Source organism: Pristiophorus japonicus, chromosome 13, assembly GCF_044704955.1.
Source record: "Pristiophorus japonicus isolate sPriJap1 chromosome 13, sPriJap1.hap1, whole genome shotgun sequence".
NCBI lineage: Eukaryota > Metazoa > Chordata > Chondrichthyes > Pristiophoridae > Pristiophorus > Pristiophorus japonicus.
In genome coordinates, this window is record NC_091989.1 from 104966013 (window position 1) to 104985500 (window position 19488).

Genomic DNA, 19488 nt, shown 5'->3' on the forward strand with positions numbered 1-19488 from the left:
CAGTGTCAAACTGAAGTGGTGTAAGACTACCACTTCCAGGATGTCACACTGTTCATTCATTGTTCTAGATTTTAGTGGGGCCCTGGCTCTGGATTTACATTGGGAAGTGGAAATTGTGTTCCATGGAAAACATTGGGGTGAAAATTGCGGTCGGAGGCTTCTGTCGTACAAAATCTGGTGGTCCCAGAGGAACGTAGGCTTCTCGTCGGAGGCCTAGATTGGCTGTGCAGTGCACGGGAAGATGTCTTTCACATATGTACGTAAGCTGGAAGCACGTGGGCCTGGACCACCAATCACTATGCAGTATTCTCTTTGATAAAAATGGGAGCTCCGTTTGTACGAGTTTCCATTACTACCAATGAGAAAACCCCTTAAACACCAAAACACAGCATAACAAATAAATAAAACATCTCACATATTTAAAGTTAATTGAAATTAAATATAATTAAATGATTTAGAAAAACAAACATTTTTTGGAAAAAAAATGTATGTGTTGCAATAGGGTTAAAAATAAACTTACCTTAATGGACAGGGTTTTTAATATAAAAATGAGTGTTAAATTTAATTTGTATATATTTTTAAAGTGTTACATCGGTAAAAGTAAGCTATACACCTGCTTTTACCAGGAGTAAAAGTTTGAAGGACATTCGCTGGGCATGATTTGGGCAAATAGCCCAATCTCTCCCCTGCAGATGTCCTTCTCCCATAGGATCTGTATGGAGAAATCTTGGCATGCATGTCGCGTGCCGAGAACCGGCTTTTGCAAGGCCTCACCGGGTCCATGCGCACTTCGTAAGGACCCGGCGAGGCCGTAATTTTTGACCCAACCTTTGCAGCTTAATGCTGCAACACTAACCATCACCCTACAATGAACCCAGCAGAATAATATGTGTATTTGTCGTAAAGAGCACATTTGGCGAAACTAACGCCCAGGAAATCGGCCACCGTCACTTTCACCATCTCGCACACATATCGCCCACAATATCGCTCACCCAAAAAAAACGCCCAGAAAAAGTGGAACTGTTCTGAACTAAAGCCAGCGGTGTGGCTGCCATTTTTTAAATCGCAGGTCACTTCATTCAAAAGGCTGCTTCAACTTTGGGGGAATGTGCATTGACTCTGGAGTTCTTCTCAGGTGAAGTAACCATCTCAACAGACATATTTTCAGACTCTGGAATATTGGGGGATAATCTAGGTTGATTTTAGTAAGGAAATGATTGCTTCTGATCAATCGCTATTATACTTTCATTGCAATGGGGCCAGCCATTTCTCAGCCTGCATCGATTAATACACAGATGCTGAAGAATGCAGATGGCTCAATATGTGATGCACATCATTATGTCCCCAATTTAAGATGTGCAAGAATGAGTAGGAGGGCCCGATCATACACACCCCTCATGTACAGGGAAAAGAGGTCTTACCTCGATGTGACGAGGGGATTAAATGTAGTATCTCCAAATTTGCGGATGACACTAAGTTGAGTGGCAGTGTGAGCTGCGAGGAGGATGCTATGAGGCTGCAGACTTGGATAGGTTAGGTGAGTGGGCAAATACATGGCAGATGAAGTATAATGTGGATAAATGTGAGGTTATCCACTTTGGTGGTAAAAACAGAGAGACAGACTATTATCTGAATGGTGACAGATTAGGAAAAGGGGAGGTGCAATGAGACCTGGGTGTCATGGTACATCAGTCATTGAAGGTTAGCATGCAGGTACAGCAGGCGGTTAAGAAAGCAAATGGCATGTTGGCCTTCATAGCGAGGGGATTTGAGTACAGGGGCAGGGAGGTGTTGCTACAGTTGTACAGGGCCTTGATGAGGCCACACCTGGATTATTGTGTACAGTTTTGGTCTCCTAACTTGAGGAAGGACATTCTTGCTATTGAGGGAGTGCAGCGAAGGTTCACCAGACTGATTCCCGGGATGGCGGGACTGACATATCAAGAAAGACTGGATCAACTGGGCTTGTATTCACTGGAGTTCAGAAGAATGAGAGGGGATCTCATAGAAACGTTTAAAATTCTAACGGGTTTGGACATGTTAGATGCAGGAAGAATGTTCCCAATGTTGGGGAACTCCAGAACCAGGGGTCACAGTCTAAGGATAAAGGGTAAGCCATTTAGGATTGAGATGAGGAGAAACTTCTTCATCCAGAGAGTGGTGAACCTGTGGAATTCTCTACCACAGGAAGTTGTTGAGGCCAATTCACTAAATATATTCAAAAAGGAGTTAGATATAGTCCTTACTACTAGGGGGATCAGGGGGTATTGTGAGAAAGCAGGAATGGGGTACTGAAGTTGCATGTTCAGCCATGAACTCATTGAATGGCGGTGCAGGCTTGAAGGGCTGAATGGCCTACTCCTGCACCTATTTTCTATGTTTCTATGTTTCTATGTCTGACCACACCTGCCTTCGGAGACTGCACTTCCACAAGGTGGTGATCAATGAAATATGTGATCTCATCAAGTCACATAGGCAGCCTGCCATCAGGACATCAGTGTCGATTGAGGCCAAGGTCACTGCGGCACTGTCTTTCTATGTGTCTGATACGTTTCGGGCCTCCGCGGTCAAGATTTGCCCTCTGTCTAACCATGCCACCCATCGCTGCATTAGATAGGTCACAAAGACCCTTTACGCGCAAAGGATGGACTTCATCAGCTTGCCCATGGCCACGGAGGCTCTGATTGACAGGGCTGGAGCATTCTACCACATTGCTAAGTTCCCCAGGGTGCAGGGAGCAATAAAGTGCACTCATATCGTCATGCGGCCACCTTCTCAGGACCTGGAGCGTTTTCGTAACAGATAAGGATTTCACTCCCTGAAGGTCCAACTAGTTGTCGACCACAACCAGATCATACTGGCAGTGAATGCCAAATGTCCGGCCAGCTTCGATGAGGCTCACATCCTACATCAGAGCGTTGTCTCTGACATCTTTAAGAGTCAGCCGCAAGGACAATGCTGGATGCTTGGTGATAACCGATATGGCCTAGCCACCTGGCTAATGACTCCCCTGCATTACACCCACACGAGGCCGAGAAGCGATACAACCGGAGCCACAGAGACACACGCAATGTGGTCCACAAAACAATAACTGTGCTTAAGCAGAGCTTCAGATGTCTGGACCACTCAGGAGAGGAGCTACAATACAACCCTGAGCAAGTAGGTAAATTTGTGATCGTGTGCTCCATGCTGCACAACCTGGCTATCAGGAGGGGAAAGAATTGCCAGAAGGGACTAATGCTCCACCTCAGGCGAGAGAGGATGAGGATGATGAGGGGCTGGATGCTGGCCTAGGGCCAGACAATCAGGCTCATGCCCAAGACCCCCTCCAGACTGCAGGAAAGGGCCCGTGGTGGCTACATAGCTGCAAGACTCTTACATGAGGAGCTGATACCTGAATGATTTTCCTGAAAGAACATTGCTGTGAGTGACAACGCAGACACACTACTGAGTGTGTGCAGCTCAGACATCAATGATGCCCATTACCCTGGTGCCAGTTAAAGTTTACGTTGATTGAAGTTAAGTTTTATTTAACCCTTTCATGTTAAGGAATCACCAGTGTGCAATGGTCCAGCTACCTGAGACAATGTGCAACAAGGTTATGTACAATAAAAAACATTTTATCCCAACATTGGTCTGAAATCACAGGAAAAAACACCCAACACCAGCCCACACCCCACTTTTTCCACCATTGACATCAATCAAATGTTCAACATGTCCAGCAGCACAGAATACAAATGCAAAGCAGGAGGATGGTCCCCTCCCCCCATACATTACAACAAATTGCATACACACAGATGGAGATATAACACAGCCATCACCTGCAGACATGCACCTAACTTTCCTTCCCCCCTCCCCTTCTTCTCCCCACCTCTACCCCTTCCTCTCCTCACCCCACAGTGCCAGGCCGAGGAGCTCCTTAGGCGGTGCCTCATTGGGGGTGGATCAAGGCAGAGGTGGTTCTTGCACAGGTACAGAAGTGGAGGGTGCCGAGGGGACAACAAGCTCTGATGCAGAAGCAGGATCTTGGTCCTTCCTCTCATCTGTCGTTCACAGTGGTGGTGCAGAACCTGGGGTGGAGTGCCGCACTCTGGGACCACTGGGAGACCTGTGCCAGCAGTGTTCCTGGCTAGCGCATCTGGGGCCTCCGCCATCCGTGGAACGTACTCAGTCATGGTGGCCAGCTGTCGGGATATGCCCCCCAATGCTTCGATGAGCTGGTCACCGATGCCTACAGTCCTCCTGGACAACTGTACCATCTCTCTGCTCTCATGAGGCGCTCATGGACCAGACCTCCGTGGTGTCGGCGCTGTCCTGGGGTCAAATGGGGTGCCCTGTGGCGAGGTGCTTGGGGCCGGTACCTCCAGAGTGGATGCAAGAATGACTGGAGGAGCACTAAATGGTCTTGCGGTGGAATGGCTTCTGGAGCGTGGCGATGCAGGTTCCTCAAATCCGTGCTCTCATACGTAGAGAACAGAACCAGTGGATTGACGGGCGAGAATCGGAGCTCCTCAGCATCAGATGTAGGATCATCCGGTGAGTCTGGCCCCGCGCCCCCACCTTCTGGCCTCTGTGGTCTTGCTTGGGGCTGCACTGCTCGCTGAGCTGCAAAATACAAATGAGGTTATTAGAGGAGAAGGGGGTGCTAGGGTCACAAGGTGAGTCCAGCGCTACACACAGCATATGCACGACAAAAGCACCACTGCTATCAAAATCATCACAGACATCACATTTCATGACCAATAAAACATAAACATTGCAATGATTTTCATTAGGCCAGCATTATTTCTAGGACAATTTTAGAATTCTTCTGTCATATATGATTATTCAGATATGAGTTGGTGTGGCATCTATTGACTTTACATCATGCAATGGTGTAAGCTTTGCTCACGTGGCATCAGTTCAAGGTCTGCAGATGCATCCGTGGTTGTCCGGGGATGCTTCCCCACAAGTGCGAGCACCTGCTCCTACATGTCAGTGATGTCACTGGGGACTGGTGGCCCACCACCCATTTGCCTCTGTACAGACCTCATAGTCGATAGCTTCTTCTGTAAAAGGTGACAGGATGACATGGCATGAGATCATTGCGTGATATCATTGCTTGGTACTGTCACAGAGACTGAGACAACACATAACCGACATGTGTAATCATGATTATTATGATAATTATCATTCTTCACATAAAGATGTGCACCATGACCGCAGGCTTTGAATAAAACATTCGCGGTAAAAGTGAAAGACCTCACATCTGCTGATAGTCACTTATGACTGTTACAAATCAAATTATATAAAATGTAAGTACAAGTAAATAAATGGAATATTTACTCTTGCCGATCCCACAAGGTCGTTCTATCGTTTGCGGCATTGGTTGCCCTCATGCACCTCGTTGGTCGTCGACGAGACCACCTCTGCTATCTCGGCCCATATCTTCTGGTAGGCCTTTGGGGTGGGCTTTCCACGCCCACCTTGGCTCAAATCACCCCAGCGTAACTCGACCTCCTGCAGGAGGAAGGCATTTGCCTCGTCCGAGAATCTCCTCACACTTTTGCACCCTCCAATATGCTCCTCCCCCACCTCACTGCTCTCGCCAGCATCAGTCTCCACGGCATGCTATGATGCCTCCTCTTCTCCCTCTATTATAGACCAAATTCGGGCAAATATGTGGTTGGTAACATCTAATTTTTGTTTCCTTATTTGCTCTAAAGCTTTAAACGCTTCCTCCTTCCTCCCAAAGCAGCCACACCACACCCACACACGCATTCAGTCCCTCTCAGCTCCTTCTTTCTCTTCTGCGTATGTCATGATGACCCTTGACCTCCTCAATCGCGGGAATCATGCATTGCCATGCCTTTGCAAAGGACGGCGACACTTTACGGCAGAAGGTCAGCACGATTTAACGCTACCGCCCATTTCATATCGCTCGCGTTAACGCCCAATTTCAAAAATGGAGACGAGGTGCTTTGAGAATGGGCGAGAAGCCGGCGATCTGAAAACCCATTTTTACCACCCACGTCGGAAATAACACCCATTTTTGGGCGATATGCACAAAAGTGTAAAATCTAGCCCCAGATCATCTGCATTTAGTGGTGTTGGTTGTGGGAAGAATGTTGGCCAGGACTCCAGGAAAACTCTATATGGAATGGGTTCTTTAAGAACACCTCCGGGATTGGAGGGCTTCATTAGTACTTTGGAATAAAACTGCTCAGGAGTGACATTATTGCTGCAATATCAACCCTAAACAATCAAAATAATCACTGAAATTAAAATAAAAGGTGAAACTCTCTCATTATGATCATTGTGATCTATTTCCCTATCCTGTTATTTATTTTTGTATTTTTAATTTTAAATGATCTCTCTCAGATTGTGATAAAACTGTGAGCAACTCACCCAAGTAATCTTCTGGGGATTTAAAAACCTAGCAATGTAGAGGAAAAGGAGAGAACATTGAGTTACCAGTATCTATCCCTTATAACCCCCAACCCTTTCACTCACCAAAAAACCATTTACTGTTGTCATGCTTCTTGTAGATAGGTCCAATCTAATGCTTCACAGAACAGCAAAATGCCCAACCTTTCATTTATGGCAACTGTGGCTAAGATGGTGGTGTTTGTGTTGCACATCAAGATCATTGAAAAATATCCATTGCGTATGGGGGTGAAAGGCATCATTTGAAGAAAAGAACATATATAGAGCGCCTTTCATGACCTCGGATCCTCCCATAATGCTTGACAGCCAATGAAGTACTTTTTGAAGTGTAGTCACTGTTGGTAATGCAGGAAGTAGACAACAGTTTGTGCACAGCAAGTTTCCACAAACAACAATGTGATAATCACCAGATAATCTGTTTTTTGTGATGTTGGTTGAGGGATAAATATTGGGTAGGAAACCGAAAAGAACTCCCATGCTCTTCTTCCAATAGTTCCATGGGATCCTTTACACCCACCTGACAGGCCAGAGGGTGCCTCAGTTTAACGTCTCATGCAAGACAGCAAATCCGACAGTGCAGCACTCCCTGTACTGAAGTGTCAACCTGGATTATGTGTTGAAATCTCAGAGTGGGATTTAAACCCATTACCTTCTGACTCACAGGGGACAGTGCTACAATTGAGCAAAAGCTGACACCTTCATGTTGCAGCCATCATTTAAATCTAAATGATATGCAGCTTGAGCTGCAAGCTCTCCCTTAATTATAATCATCGTCCCCAGCTGAATGAATGCAGTAGCATCAAAGATTGGTGCTGTTGCTGTTGTTGCTGCTCGCCCGAGGTGATGCCGATGAATCAGGGGCCGAGCTGTAACAACTATTTTCAGTTAAAACAATAATCAAGTGTCCCCTGATTAAAGGGGGGGGGCACTAAAACTGAGACAATTAAACAAATTAAACTTTGGACAGTCAAATTAAATCAAATTAAAATTTGGTTGCCGGGGGTGATGATGCACTCCAGTCCCTCCAGCGCCCACTTCTCGCGGAAGGCCGCGAGCCTACCGGTGAACACCACATGCTCCATCTCCAGGGACACCCTGGCTCGGATGCAACCGCGGAAGAGAGGCAGGCAGTCGGTCTGAACTACCCCCTCGACCACCCGCGACCTGGACCGGTTGATGGCCACCTTGGCCATGCCCAGGAGCAGTCCTACTAGGAGGCCCTCTGACCTGCCCATTCCCCTGCGCACAGGGTGCTCAAAGATCAGGTGCGGGACTGAAGTGCAACCAGAAACCGAGCTGTAACATCCCTTGTAATGGAAGTTTCATCTGACAGGTTCACATGCTTAAATTTTGCCGATCACTTCAGTGACTATGGATCGAAAAACATCCAAATGAGGGACAATGGTGAAATATGGAATACAAATGTTTAACTTACGTGCACAAAGGTTTGTTTACATTACTTTGTGTGAAAAAAAAAGTTGTTAAAATGAACACATGAAACCCAACCAGTAATGCAGAAAGCGTTCAAGCCAGCCCCGTACACCACAACCCTTTCTAGTTTACCTTCTAAAAAATGCCGTGCCATTAAATCGATAATTTGCTAAAACTAACGCAAAGAGGGAAATATCGGGGTTGATTGTCTTCATGTTGTTTTGGCTATTCCTATAACAGCGCTCTACTCCCGACAACGTTTGCCCTGGCGTACCTGGAAATAAGGACTAGACGTGGGGTTCCCAACCCTCCTGCTTTGGGTGGGAGTCTCCCGGATTGGATGATTGGTCTCCCAAATGCTGCTTGTGTGCGTGATTCGTGCATGCGCAGTATCCTGGCTGTCCCACTTTGCAGCTAATTCGCGTTGTCTGGGTCCTGCAAGTCACCCTGCTATTGGGAAACACTGTTTCATTGCCGGTTATGAGGATGGTGGCATTGGAACCAACAAAAACCACCTTGAAAGTCCGTATTTCATCCCGACACACAAACAATGACAGACAGGTAAAGATCATCTGGTCCATCGAGCCTGTCCCACACAATTGCGATACCTTGTGTATCACAACATATACACTCAACCCCACCCGAAAAGAACAGATTATTAAAAAACAGACCAATTCTGGTAAATTCCTCTCTCACCCATCTAGGCTATGGAAACTACTCCAGATGATCACTCTGGCCCTGAATTCCCTGCAGTACCCACCTTCTGTAAGAGGTGATCTCCAGCCCAGCCAGAAACACATCCAACTCTCGTTTGAAGGAATTCATGAGTCCGCGACCACCACACGAGATGGCAGCCTGTTACAGAGGTCCACTACTCTCTGGGAAAAGAAAAACTTCCTGACATCTAACCTAGATCTAGCCGTATACAACTTAAATTTGTGACCCCTAGTCCTGCATAACCTGGATAATTGAAATAAACTCTCAGCTGGAAACCAATCAATTCACCTCATTATCTTACAAACCTCAATCAGATCCCACCCTAAGTCGATGCTTCTCTAAAGTACAGAGCCCCAACTCCTTTAGCCTATCTTGATAACTATGATGCATTAGACTGGGAATTAGTCTAGTGGCTCTCCTCTGCACCCTTTCCAAAGCTTCAATATCACCCACCATGTGAGGAGACCAAAACTGAACACAGTATTTCAAATGCAGCCTAAGGTCTTGTACAAGGACAAAACAGTATGCCTAATCTTGTACTCATTTGTCCTATGGATACATCCCAGCACCCTATTTGTCCTAGCTATCGCTACACAGCATTACTCGTGTACCTTTAAGGATGTCTGCACTAGAATGCCCAAATCTCTTTCTAGCTCCAACATCTTTAATTCCTTTCCCTGAGGGGTGTATGAATGTTGAGCATTTGCTCTGCCAAGATGCAAAACACTGCACTTATCTAAGTTATACATCATGTTCCAGTCTTGAGTCAATTTCCCAAATGCATTAAGATCTGCCTCAAGCGGACAAGCATCATTGAGAGTTGTAACGCTCGCATTGGTCTTGGCATCATCTGCAACTTTGCAGATTGTGGCACCAACACCGACATCCAATCATTAATATAAATAGTAAAGTGCAACAATCCCAACACTGATCCCTCTGAGACATCACTGGTAACCAGTCTCCAAACAGATCCAAACTTATCTATAATTACTTTTTGCCTGCATCCTTCCTTCCAATTCTGAATCCAGCTCAAAGTATTACCACTATTACCAGAGGCTTCAATTTGAGAGAAACCTCTTATGCGGTACCTTAGTAAAAACTTTTTTGAAATCTTAGTGGACATAAAAACATAGAAACATAGAAATTAGCTGCAGGAGCAGGCCATTCGGCCCTTTGAGCCTGCACCGCCATTCAATAAGATCATGGCTGATCATTCAACCTCAGTACCCTTTTTCTGCTTTCTCTCCATACTCCTTGATCCCTTTGGCCATAAGGACCATATCAAACTCCCTTTTGAATATATCTAATGAACTGGCCTCAACAACTTTCTGCAGTAGAGAATTCCACAGGTTAACCACTCTCTGAGTGAAGAAGTTTCTCCTCATCTCGGTCCTAAATGGCTTACCCCTTATTCTTAGACTGTGACCCCTGTTCTGGAACTCCCCAGCAACGGGAACATTCTTCCTGCCTCTAACCTGTACAATCCCATCAGAATTTTATATGTTTCTATTCTTCTCTCATTCTTCTAAACTCCAGTGGATATAAGCCCAGTTGATCCAGTCTCTCCTCATATGTCAGTCCTGCCATCCCGGGAATCAATCTGGTGAACCTTCGCTGAATTCACTCAATAGCAAGAACATCCTTCCTCAGAGTAGAAGACCAAAACTGAACACAATATTCCAGGTGTGGCCTCACCAAGGCCCTGTACAACTTCAGTAAGTCCTCCCTGCTGCTATACTCAAATCCTCTAGCTATGAAGGCCAACATGCCATTTGCCCTCTTCACTGCCTGCTGTACCTGCATGCCAAACTTCAATGATTGAGGTACCATGACACCCAGGTCTTGCTGCACCTCCCCTTTTACTAATCTGTCACCATTCAGATAATAGTCTGTTTTCCTGTTTTTGCCACCAAAGTGGATAGCCTCACATTTATCCACATTATACTGCATCTGCCATGCATTTGCCCACTCACCTAACCTGTCCAAGTCACCCTGCAGCTTCTTAGCATCCTCCTCACAGCTCACACCACCACCCAGCTTAATGTCATCTGCAAACTTGGAGATATTACATTCAATTCCTTCATCTAAATCATTGATGTATATTGTAAATAACTGGGGTCCCAGCACTGAACCGTGCGGCACCCCACTGATCACTGCCTGCCATTCTGAAAAGGACCTGTTTATTCCGAATCTCTGCTTCCTGTCTGCTAACCAGTTCTCTATCCACATCAGCACCATGTGCTTTAATTTTGCACACTAATCTCTTGTGTGGGACCTTGTCAAAAGCATTTTGAAAGTCCAAATACACCACATCCACTGGTTCTCCCTTGTCCACTCTAGTTACATCCTCAAAAAATTCTAGGAGATTTGTCAAGCATGATTTCCCTTTCATAAATCCATGCTGACTTGGACCAATCCTGTCACTGCTTTCCAAATGTGCTGCTATTTCTTCTTTAATTGATTCCAACATTTTCCCCACCACCGATGTTAGGCTAACCGGTCTATAATTCACTGTTTTTTCTCTCCCTTTTTTAAAAAGTGGTGTTACATTAGCTACCCTCCAGTCCATAGGAACTGATCCAGAGTCAATAAAATATTGGAAAATGATCTCCAATGCATCCACTATTTCTAGGGCCACTTCCTTAAGTACTCTGGGATAAGTATAGTGTCTACTGGACTTCCCTCATCCACCAACTTTGTAACTTTTTCAAAAAATAGAATTAAGTTAGTTTGTGAGCAACTGAAGGAGAGATAGCGAGAGAGCAACGAAAAACTTGGAGGAGAAACAAACTGGGAAGGGAGGCAGGGAGAGAGAAACAAACTGGGGAAGGATGGAGGGAGAAACACAAATTGGGGAGGGAGGGAGGGAGAAACACAAATTGGGGAGAGAGAGAGGGAGGAAGAGAGAAACACAAATTGGGGAGGGAGAAACACAAACTGGAGGAGAGAAAAAAACATAAACTGGGGAGGGAAACACAAACTGGCAAGAGAGGGAGAGAGAAACAAACTGGTGAGGGAGTGAGAGAGCAGCACAAATTGCAGGGAGGGGGAGCTCACGTCAGCTTGTGATGTGTGCTGTTGTATAATGTGTTTTATTACAGAAGTTGGGCAGTTTTGGTGCTGCTTCCTGAGGAAAGAATGACACCTCCGTGAAGCTGGGCTTCAGTGCTGGGGTGTGGAAGTCAGTGAATTTACTTTGTTTTGGTTTTATTTATTGTTTTTATGATTTGGTGTGTATTGTAAAAAGACATAAAATTGTCTTTCTTTTATTCATTCCTGTGATGTGGGTGTCACTGACAAGGCCAGCATTTATTGCCCATCCTTAATTGCCCTTGAGAAGCTGATGGTGAGCCACCATCTTGAACATCTGCAGTCCTTGTGGGGAAGGTACGCACATAGTGCTGTTAAGGAGGGAGTTTCAGGATTTTGACCCAGCGACGATGAAGGAATGGCAATATATTTCCAGTCAGGATGGTGTGAAACTTATAGTGGGACATGCAGGTGATGGTGTTACCATGTGCCTGTTGCCCTTGTCCTTCTAAGTGGTTGAGGTCGTGAGTTTGGGAGGTGCTGCCAAAGAAGCCTTGGCAAGTTGTTGCCGTGCATCTTGTAGATAGTACACACTGCAGCCACTGTGTGCCAGTGGCGGAGGGAATTAATGTTGAAGGTGGTGGATGGGGTGCCAATCAAGCAAGCTGCTTTGTCCTAGATGGTGTCGAGTTTCTTGAGTGTTGTTGGAGCGGCATTCATCTAGGCAAGTGGAGTGTATTCCATCACACTCCTGACTTGTGCCTTGTAGATGGTGGAAAGGCTTTGGGGAGTCAGGAGGTGAGACACATGCCACAGAATATCCAGTCTCTGAATGCTCTTATAGCCATAGTATTTATGTGGCTGGTCCAGTTACGTTTCTGGTCAATGGTGACCCCCAGGATGTTGATGGTGGGAGGGTTCAGCGATGATAATGTTGTTGAATGTTACGGGCTGGTGATTAGACTCTCGCTTGTGGGAGATCGTCATTGCATGTGTGGCGTGAATGTTACTTACCACTTATCAGCCCAAGCCTGAGTGTCATCCAGGTCTTGTTGCATTCGGGCATGGACGTCTTCATTATCTGAAGAGTTGGGAATGGAACTGAACACTGTGCAATCATCAGCAAACATCCCCACTTCTTACATTAAGATGGAGGGAAGGTCATTGATGAGGCATCTGAAGATGGTTGGGCCTAGGACACTGCCCTGAGGAACTCCTGCAGTGATGTCTGAAAACTGTAGTTAGAAGTTACTTGTATCGGTGATCTTTTTGTTGAATCAGTGGTATTCATCGTGTTTCTCATTGAAACATCACAGAAATAATTTTTATTTAAACATTACTGACCCTTAAATGTTTCTATTCTTTTGTGTTCTTGCTTTGATTTATAAATTATGCTATTCACCTCACTATAAAACAAAAAGTCAAATCTTTTATTCTGGGCTTGCTGATATTAAGAAACTCAACTAAGGTAAATGCAGTAATGTTTGCAAACACTGGGCAAATGTCATGTGATCAAATGTCACTTATATGGAGCTAAGTCACAGATCAGCCATGATCTCATTGAATGGTGGAACAGGCTTGAGGGCTAAATGGCCTGCTCCTGTTCCTATATTCCGATGTGATTAAGCACCACATGAGCAATGTCACATGAGTGAATCTCCAGGAATACATTGAAATAGAGTTGGCAACCCAACTGTGACTCCTATCTTTTTCTATAAGATGCTGTGGGGTTATTAAGATGCTTCCAATATTTTATAATTAATTTCATGTTTCCAGCATTCAGCTCTTTTAATTTCATAAATCCAAATTTTCTGTCGTATGAAATATAAATTATTCATCTCGAGCCAATTGTTGTGCCATTACTGTTTAGTAACCCACAGTGAGCTTTTCTAATGGAAAATGTAATTTATTCTTCTCCCTCAGAATTTCAATAGCAGTCATGAGAAATGTCAGAAACAATTGCAACACTCACTCAGGTCGGTGTTGTGGGCCTTCCCTCTTGCTCATGTGATGACCCTCGTGAAATCTAAATCCCTGGATAAAAGATTTGTTATTTCCTAGAATCATAGAATCATAGAAATTTACAGTATGGAAGGAGGCCATTTCGGCCCATCGAGTCCGCACCAGCTGTCCAAGAGCTATCCAGCCTAATCCCACTTTCCAGCTCTTGGCCCGTAGCCCTGTAGCTAACGGCACTTTAAGTGCACCTCCAAGTATTTTTTTAAATGTGGTGAGGGTTTCTGCCTCTACCACCCTTTCAGGCAGTGAGTTCCAGACCCCCACGACCTTCTGGGTGAAGAGATTTCCCCTCATATCTCACCTAACCCCCCCACCCCCCCCCACCCAATTACTTGAAATCTAGGTGCCCTAGTTGTTGACCCCTCTGCCAAGGGAAACAAGTCCTTCCTATCCACTCTATCCAAGCCCCTCATAATTTTATACACCTCAATAAGGTCTCCCCTCAGCCTCATCTGTTCCAAAGAAAACAGACCCATCATCTCCAAACTTTCCTCATAGACAAAATTTTCCAATCCAGGCAACATTCTTGTAAATCTCCTCTGTGCCCTTTCCACTGCAATCACATCTTTCATGTCATGTGGTGACTGGAACTGCACACGGTACTCCAGCTGTGGCCTAATCAGTGTTTTATACAGTTCAATCATAACCTCCTTGCTCTTGTATTCCATGCCTCAACTAATAAGGCAAGTGTTCCATATGTCTTCTTAACCACCTTACCTTCCTGGCCTGCTACCTTCAGGGATCTGTGGACCAGCACTCCAAGGTCCCTTTATTCTTCTACGCTTTTCAGTTTCATACCATTTGATGTGTATTCTCTTGCCTTGTTAGACTTCCCCAAATGCATTACCTCACACTTATCCAGATTGAATTCCATTTGCCACTGTTCCACTCACCTCATCAGTACATTGATATCTTCCTGCAATCTGCAGCTTTCTTCATTATTAACCACACAGCCTATTTTAGTGTCATCTGCCAACTTCAGGCGTGAAGTGCTGGCCAATTGCTGGGCTTCAATGAGGGAGGACAGTTGAGGTGGACAATGATTCTTCATCAATCAAGCTGCTACCATAAATTCACTCCTTCAGAACAGGGCGGAAGAAATATGAATACTGTCTGCTTTATTATACTATTATATAGCTCACAGCTATAATGAATTTATATTCACATTTTACCAAACCGCAGCAGTGAGTGCAATTTAATAGTATGACATCCAGCACTGTGTCCCTAAGTAGTTCAGATGTTAGGTCAGCTACTGTTATGTTCACCTCAGATGCCTGCCACCCTCGCCTACCCTACCTGAAGATGGAACTGTGGGGAGAATCTGATTAGAATGATCCATATTTTACTGATTTAAAGAGAAAGGAGATTGTAATGAAAGTGAGGCCATATAAACAATTTTAAAGCGGGTGCAGAATTAGAAAGACCTGGGGTTGTACATGCACAAATCTTTGAAAGTGGCAGGACAAGTTGAGGATGCTGCTAAAAAAAAGTGTATGGGATTCTTGATTATATTATTCGAGGCATAGAGTACAAAAGCAAGGAAGTTATGCTAAACCGTTATAAAACACCAGTTAGGTCTCAGTTGGTGTATTGTGCTCAAATCTGGGCACCAGTCTTTAGGAAGGATGTCAAGGCCTTAGAGAGGGTGCAGAAGAGATTTACTAGAATGGTACCAGGAATGAGGGATTCAGTTACGTGGCGAGGCTGGAGAAGCTGGGGATTTTTCTCCTTAGAGAAAAGAAGGATGAGAGGAGATTTGATAGAGGTGTTCAAAATTCAAACGGTTTTAATAGAGTAAATAAAGAGATTAAATGGGCTAGAAATTGGTCTTTTGGCAATGGTGGTATTTTGTCGGCATTTTTCACCAAAAATACCATTAAAAATACAGTTTTTTTTAAGGGCATAAAATTGGTTAAAAAAAATGCACCCGACGGTAAAAATCGAGGATTCACGGTGGAAACGGCGGTCCTCACCAGCATTAGTCCGAGGCCGATTACCGCTAAAAAGACAGGCCCTGGGAGGGGGGGAAACACACAAAAAAATTGCTAAAATAAAAAAAATCACAACACATTCACAAGGCACTTAACTAGCGAATCGCTGAAAAAGAATTAAACAATAAAAACTTAACTTACCTTGCAGATCTTCATTGCCGCTGTTTTTGGGGCTGCAATGCACACTTTTCTCGGACTTTTTTTTCACCTAGAATACTAGTACATCAAACGGCGAATTTAAAGCGATTTCACTTTTCTTCGTCTTGCACGACGGCGGTCCGCTCGCTTTTCAGCGGTATTTCAAAACCGCCGAAACCACGACTGAATATTTGTCTCCTCTCGCTGTCCACGCATCTACATGAAGAACACTGTCCGCGCCTGCGGCCTGAATCCTTATTTTCAGGATTGAGAAGAGGATCAAATGTAAATGTTGATGAAGCAGATTATTGGAATGAAGTGCCCGCTGGGAAAGCATTGCTTCTCAGGTGGAAACTTTTCAGCCGCGAGTTCAGAGCGGGCCTGGCAGAAGTATAACCGGAACTCCTTTAGTCATGTGATATCGCATGTCAGGGTCACACGTTTCATATATTTACCTATAAAATCCATTTCTTACACAAACCATTGAGGACACCATTCACATTTGCAGCAAATGGCCAACTAACTATTTGCACCATGTCGGTGAGAGCAACAGTTCAGTACATGGCTCTTCTGGGCATCCTTTGGCCAGGTACTTTTAGTTATATGCTTCCGCTACTGAACAGAAAATCCTATTTTAAAAGATTCTACAACTGTTGTCTATTGTAAAGTTAGATAGTGTGCTTTTCCAATTTGATTGCTGGTGTTTCTTAATTATTCTTGTATTTTACGTCTCTTAATTATTTTTTCGCCATTCTTGTTTATTTTCTGACAGCCGTTGAAGTAAATTCGAACAAAGTGCATCAATTCCCTAAACACATGGAGGTTGCCAGGGGCACAAATGTTTCCATGTTCTGCACATTTTCTATATTTCAAGATGCCCCCGATGTTTATTGGTGGAGACGCGGCGACCAGACGCTTCTGGAGCCAGACAGCAGAAAGCAATTTAATGTAAAGAAGGGCAGAGGGTCATTTGATGTCCTGAATGCGAGTGTCGCAGACTCTGGAATGTATTACTGTACAGTAAAACATAATCAAACCGATGTTGGAGATGGAAATGGCTCCCGGCTTACTGTGTTCGGTAAGTGCCATTGTGCCGTGGAGTGGGAGATTCTCAGCAGTGTGCGGTATGTGTAAACCTTAATTGTGGGGGTAATTTGAACTTTTATCACTGGACGAAAACCTGATGATAGCAAGTTCGTTTTACACTTCTCCCGATATTCTTTTGCTTTGACCTCGGTGTACTCCAGCCCGCGGAATCGCTATCGCCCATTTTGCGCTACTGCCCAAGATCAATTTCACCCCTTCATTGTCCGCATGAAATTCCAAAGTGCTTTACATCCAATAAGTTATTTGGAAGTGCAGTTACAGTTGTTATGGAGGCAAGATACTGGAAGAGTATACTTGTTTAAATCTTGGCTTGAAATGAATAACTGGGATTAGGTGACCAGATTTCTTATCACCAAAATAGCGGTGCCGTGGAGCGACATTGGGAACAATGTTAACACTTCTTAGGTCAAATCTTTTATATAACATTAAAGGTCATCTGCTCCACTCCAACAAGGTGCCTTCGTTACAAACTCAGCAGAACAATGTCTTGCTGCAACCCTGTTTATTTCATATACCGGGTAACCTTTTGAAATTGCCAATCTAATATTTTATATTCTGAATTGCCCAAAATGTGGAATTCCCTTTCCCAGAATGCTGTGGATGGAGAAACAATTGAAGCTTTCAATATGGAGATGGATGGATTTCATTAGGCACGGGTATCAAGGGATATAGAGTTAAGTGGGACAAAATAATTTCAGATACAGATCAACCATGATCTAATTGAATGGCCTCTTCCTCTTCCTATGTCCGCAGTTTAGGCTGTGCACTTGCTTCCATCGAGAAATTATTTGAAACTGCCAAACTAATTTCACAAATGAATCTTACAACCCATTGAGAGGGGCTGTGTTGTTCTTACCCTCATTACTGGATTGGAACCCAAGTCCTAGAGCTGATGGGGCAATGTAGGAACCCAATGACTCCTTGAAACTCGGTCTTATGTCAACTGAACTTTTTTATACACTCACAACTGGGCAGGATATCACCAAACATTTCTCTAAACGCCTGGGCTCCCGTATTTCTACTTGATGGTTTCCATTTACACTCCCCCAAAACCGAGACTGCAGTTGTGGCAGGAGATCAGAGAACACCGAGCCCGCCACCTCCACGGAAATTCTGCCGCATTCATTTCATAGGCAGTCCCTCGGAATCGAGGAAGACATGCTTCCACTCCAAAAGTGAGTTATTTGATGGCTGAACAGTCCGATACGAGAGCCACAGACCCTGTCACAGGTGGAACAGACATTCGTCGAGGAAAGGGGTCGGTGGGGCTGGTTTGCCGTGCGCTCCTTCCACTGCCTGCGCTTGGTCTCTTCACGTTCTTTGCGTTGAAACTCGAAAAGCTCAACACCCTCCCGGATGCACTTTCTCCACCTCAGGCAGTCTTTGGCCAGGGTCTCCCAGGTGTCAGTGGTGATGTCGCACATTACCAGGGAGGCTTTGAGGGTGTCCTTATAACGTTTCCACTGCCCTCCTTTGACTCGTTTACCATGAAGGAGATCCGCATAAAGCATTTGCTTCGGGATGCTCGTATCTGGCATGCAGACTATGTGGCCTGCCCAGTGAAGCTGATCGAGTGTGGTCAGTACTTCAATACTGGGGATGTTAGCCTGGTCGAGGACACTGATGTTGGTGCGCCTGTCCCCCAGGGGATTTGCAGGATCTTGCGGAGACATCGTTGGTGATATATCTCCAGCGACTTGAGGTGCCTTCTATACATCGTCCATGTCTCGAATCCATACAGGAGGGCGAGTATTACTACAGCCCTGTAGACCATGAGCTTGGTGGAAGATTTGAGGGCCTGGTCTTCAAACACTCTTTTCCTCAGACAGCTGAAGGCTGCACTGGCACACTGGAGCCGCATTACATATTAGATATAAACAGATCCATGGGGAAGGAATGGAGGAATTCTGATCTTAGGTTGGGCAGTCAACACGGTGCTGCTGGGAATAAAGGCCAAGATACTTTTCCAAGTTAATAATGCCCTGATTTAATAAATTGCTATTGCTACAAAGTCGGACAAGTACAAATGTAAGGAAAAGATGTTAAGGAGATTGTTTGTAATAAACTGACAAAACAATGCCAACCTAATGAGGGACTCCATTTCCAGCTAAAGAGTGTCTGTCGCTCCTTCGGACAGAGGGTCACCTTAGTAACAGACGATTGTAGGACTGATATAAGCAGAATCTTCTTCAGGCAAAACGTGTTCAACAGAGCGAATAGACTTCGGGCAGGGCAAAAACCCTGGAATTATATAAGACATGCACTCTGAGTTAGGATTTCCTATTGGGTTTACCCCACCTGTATGGATGTTGTGATCTACACAGATACACAATTATCAATATGACGTGAAAAATATTCCGGCCCTCGGTTCGCGTACTGGAGAAAGTACATTAGGAAAAGCTGCATCATCTGAAATCTCCCCCACACAAACTGAAATGCTGAGTCTATAGATTAGCAGCATCCAGTCTGCCGTCTGTGTAGACATCAGAGATATTTCAATACATTATGTACATCTCCTCAGTATTCACCGATAATTTTGGAATGTTTCGCAATATATGAAATATCCGAAAAACGACCAATTTTGAAACAAACACACAAAATATTTAACAACGCAAAGATTATTAATGAA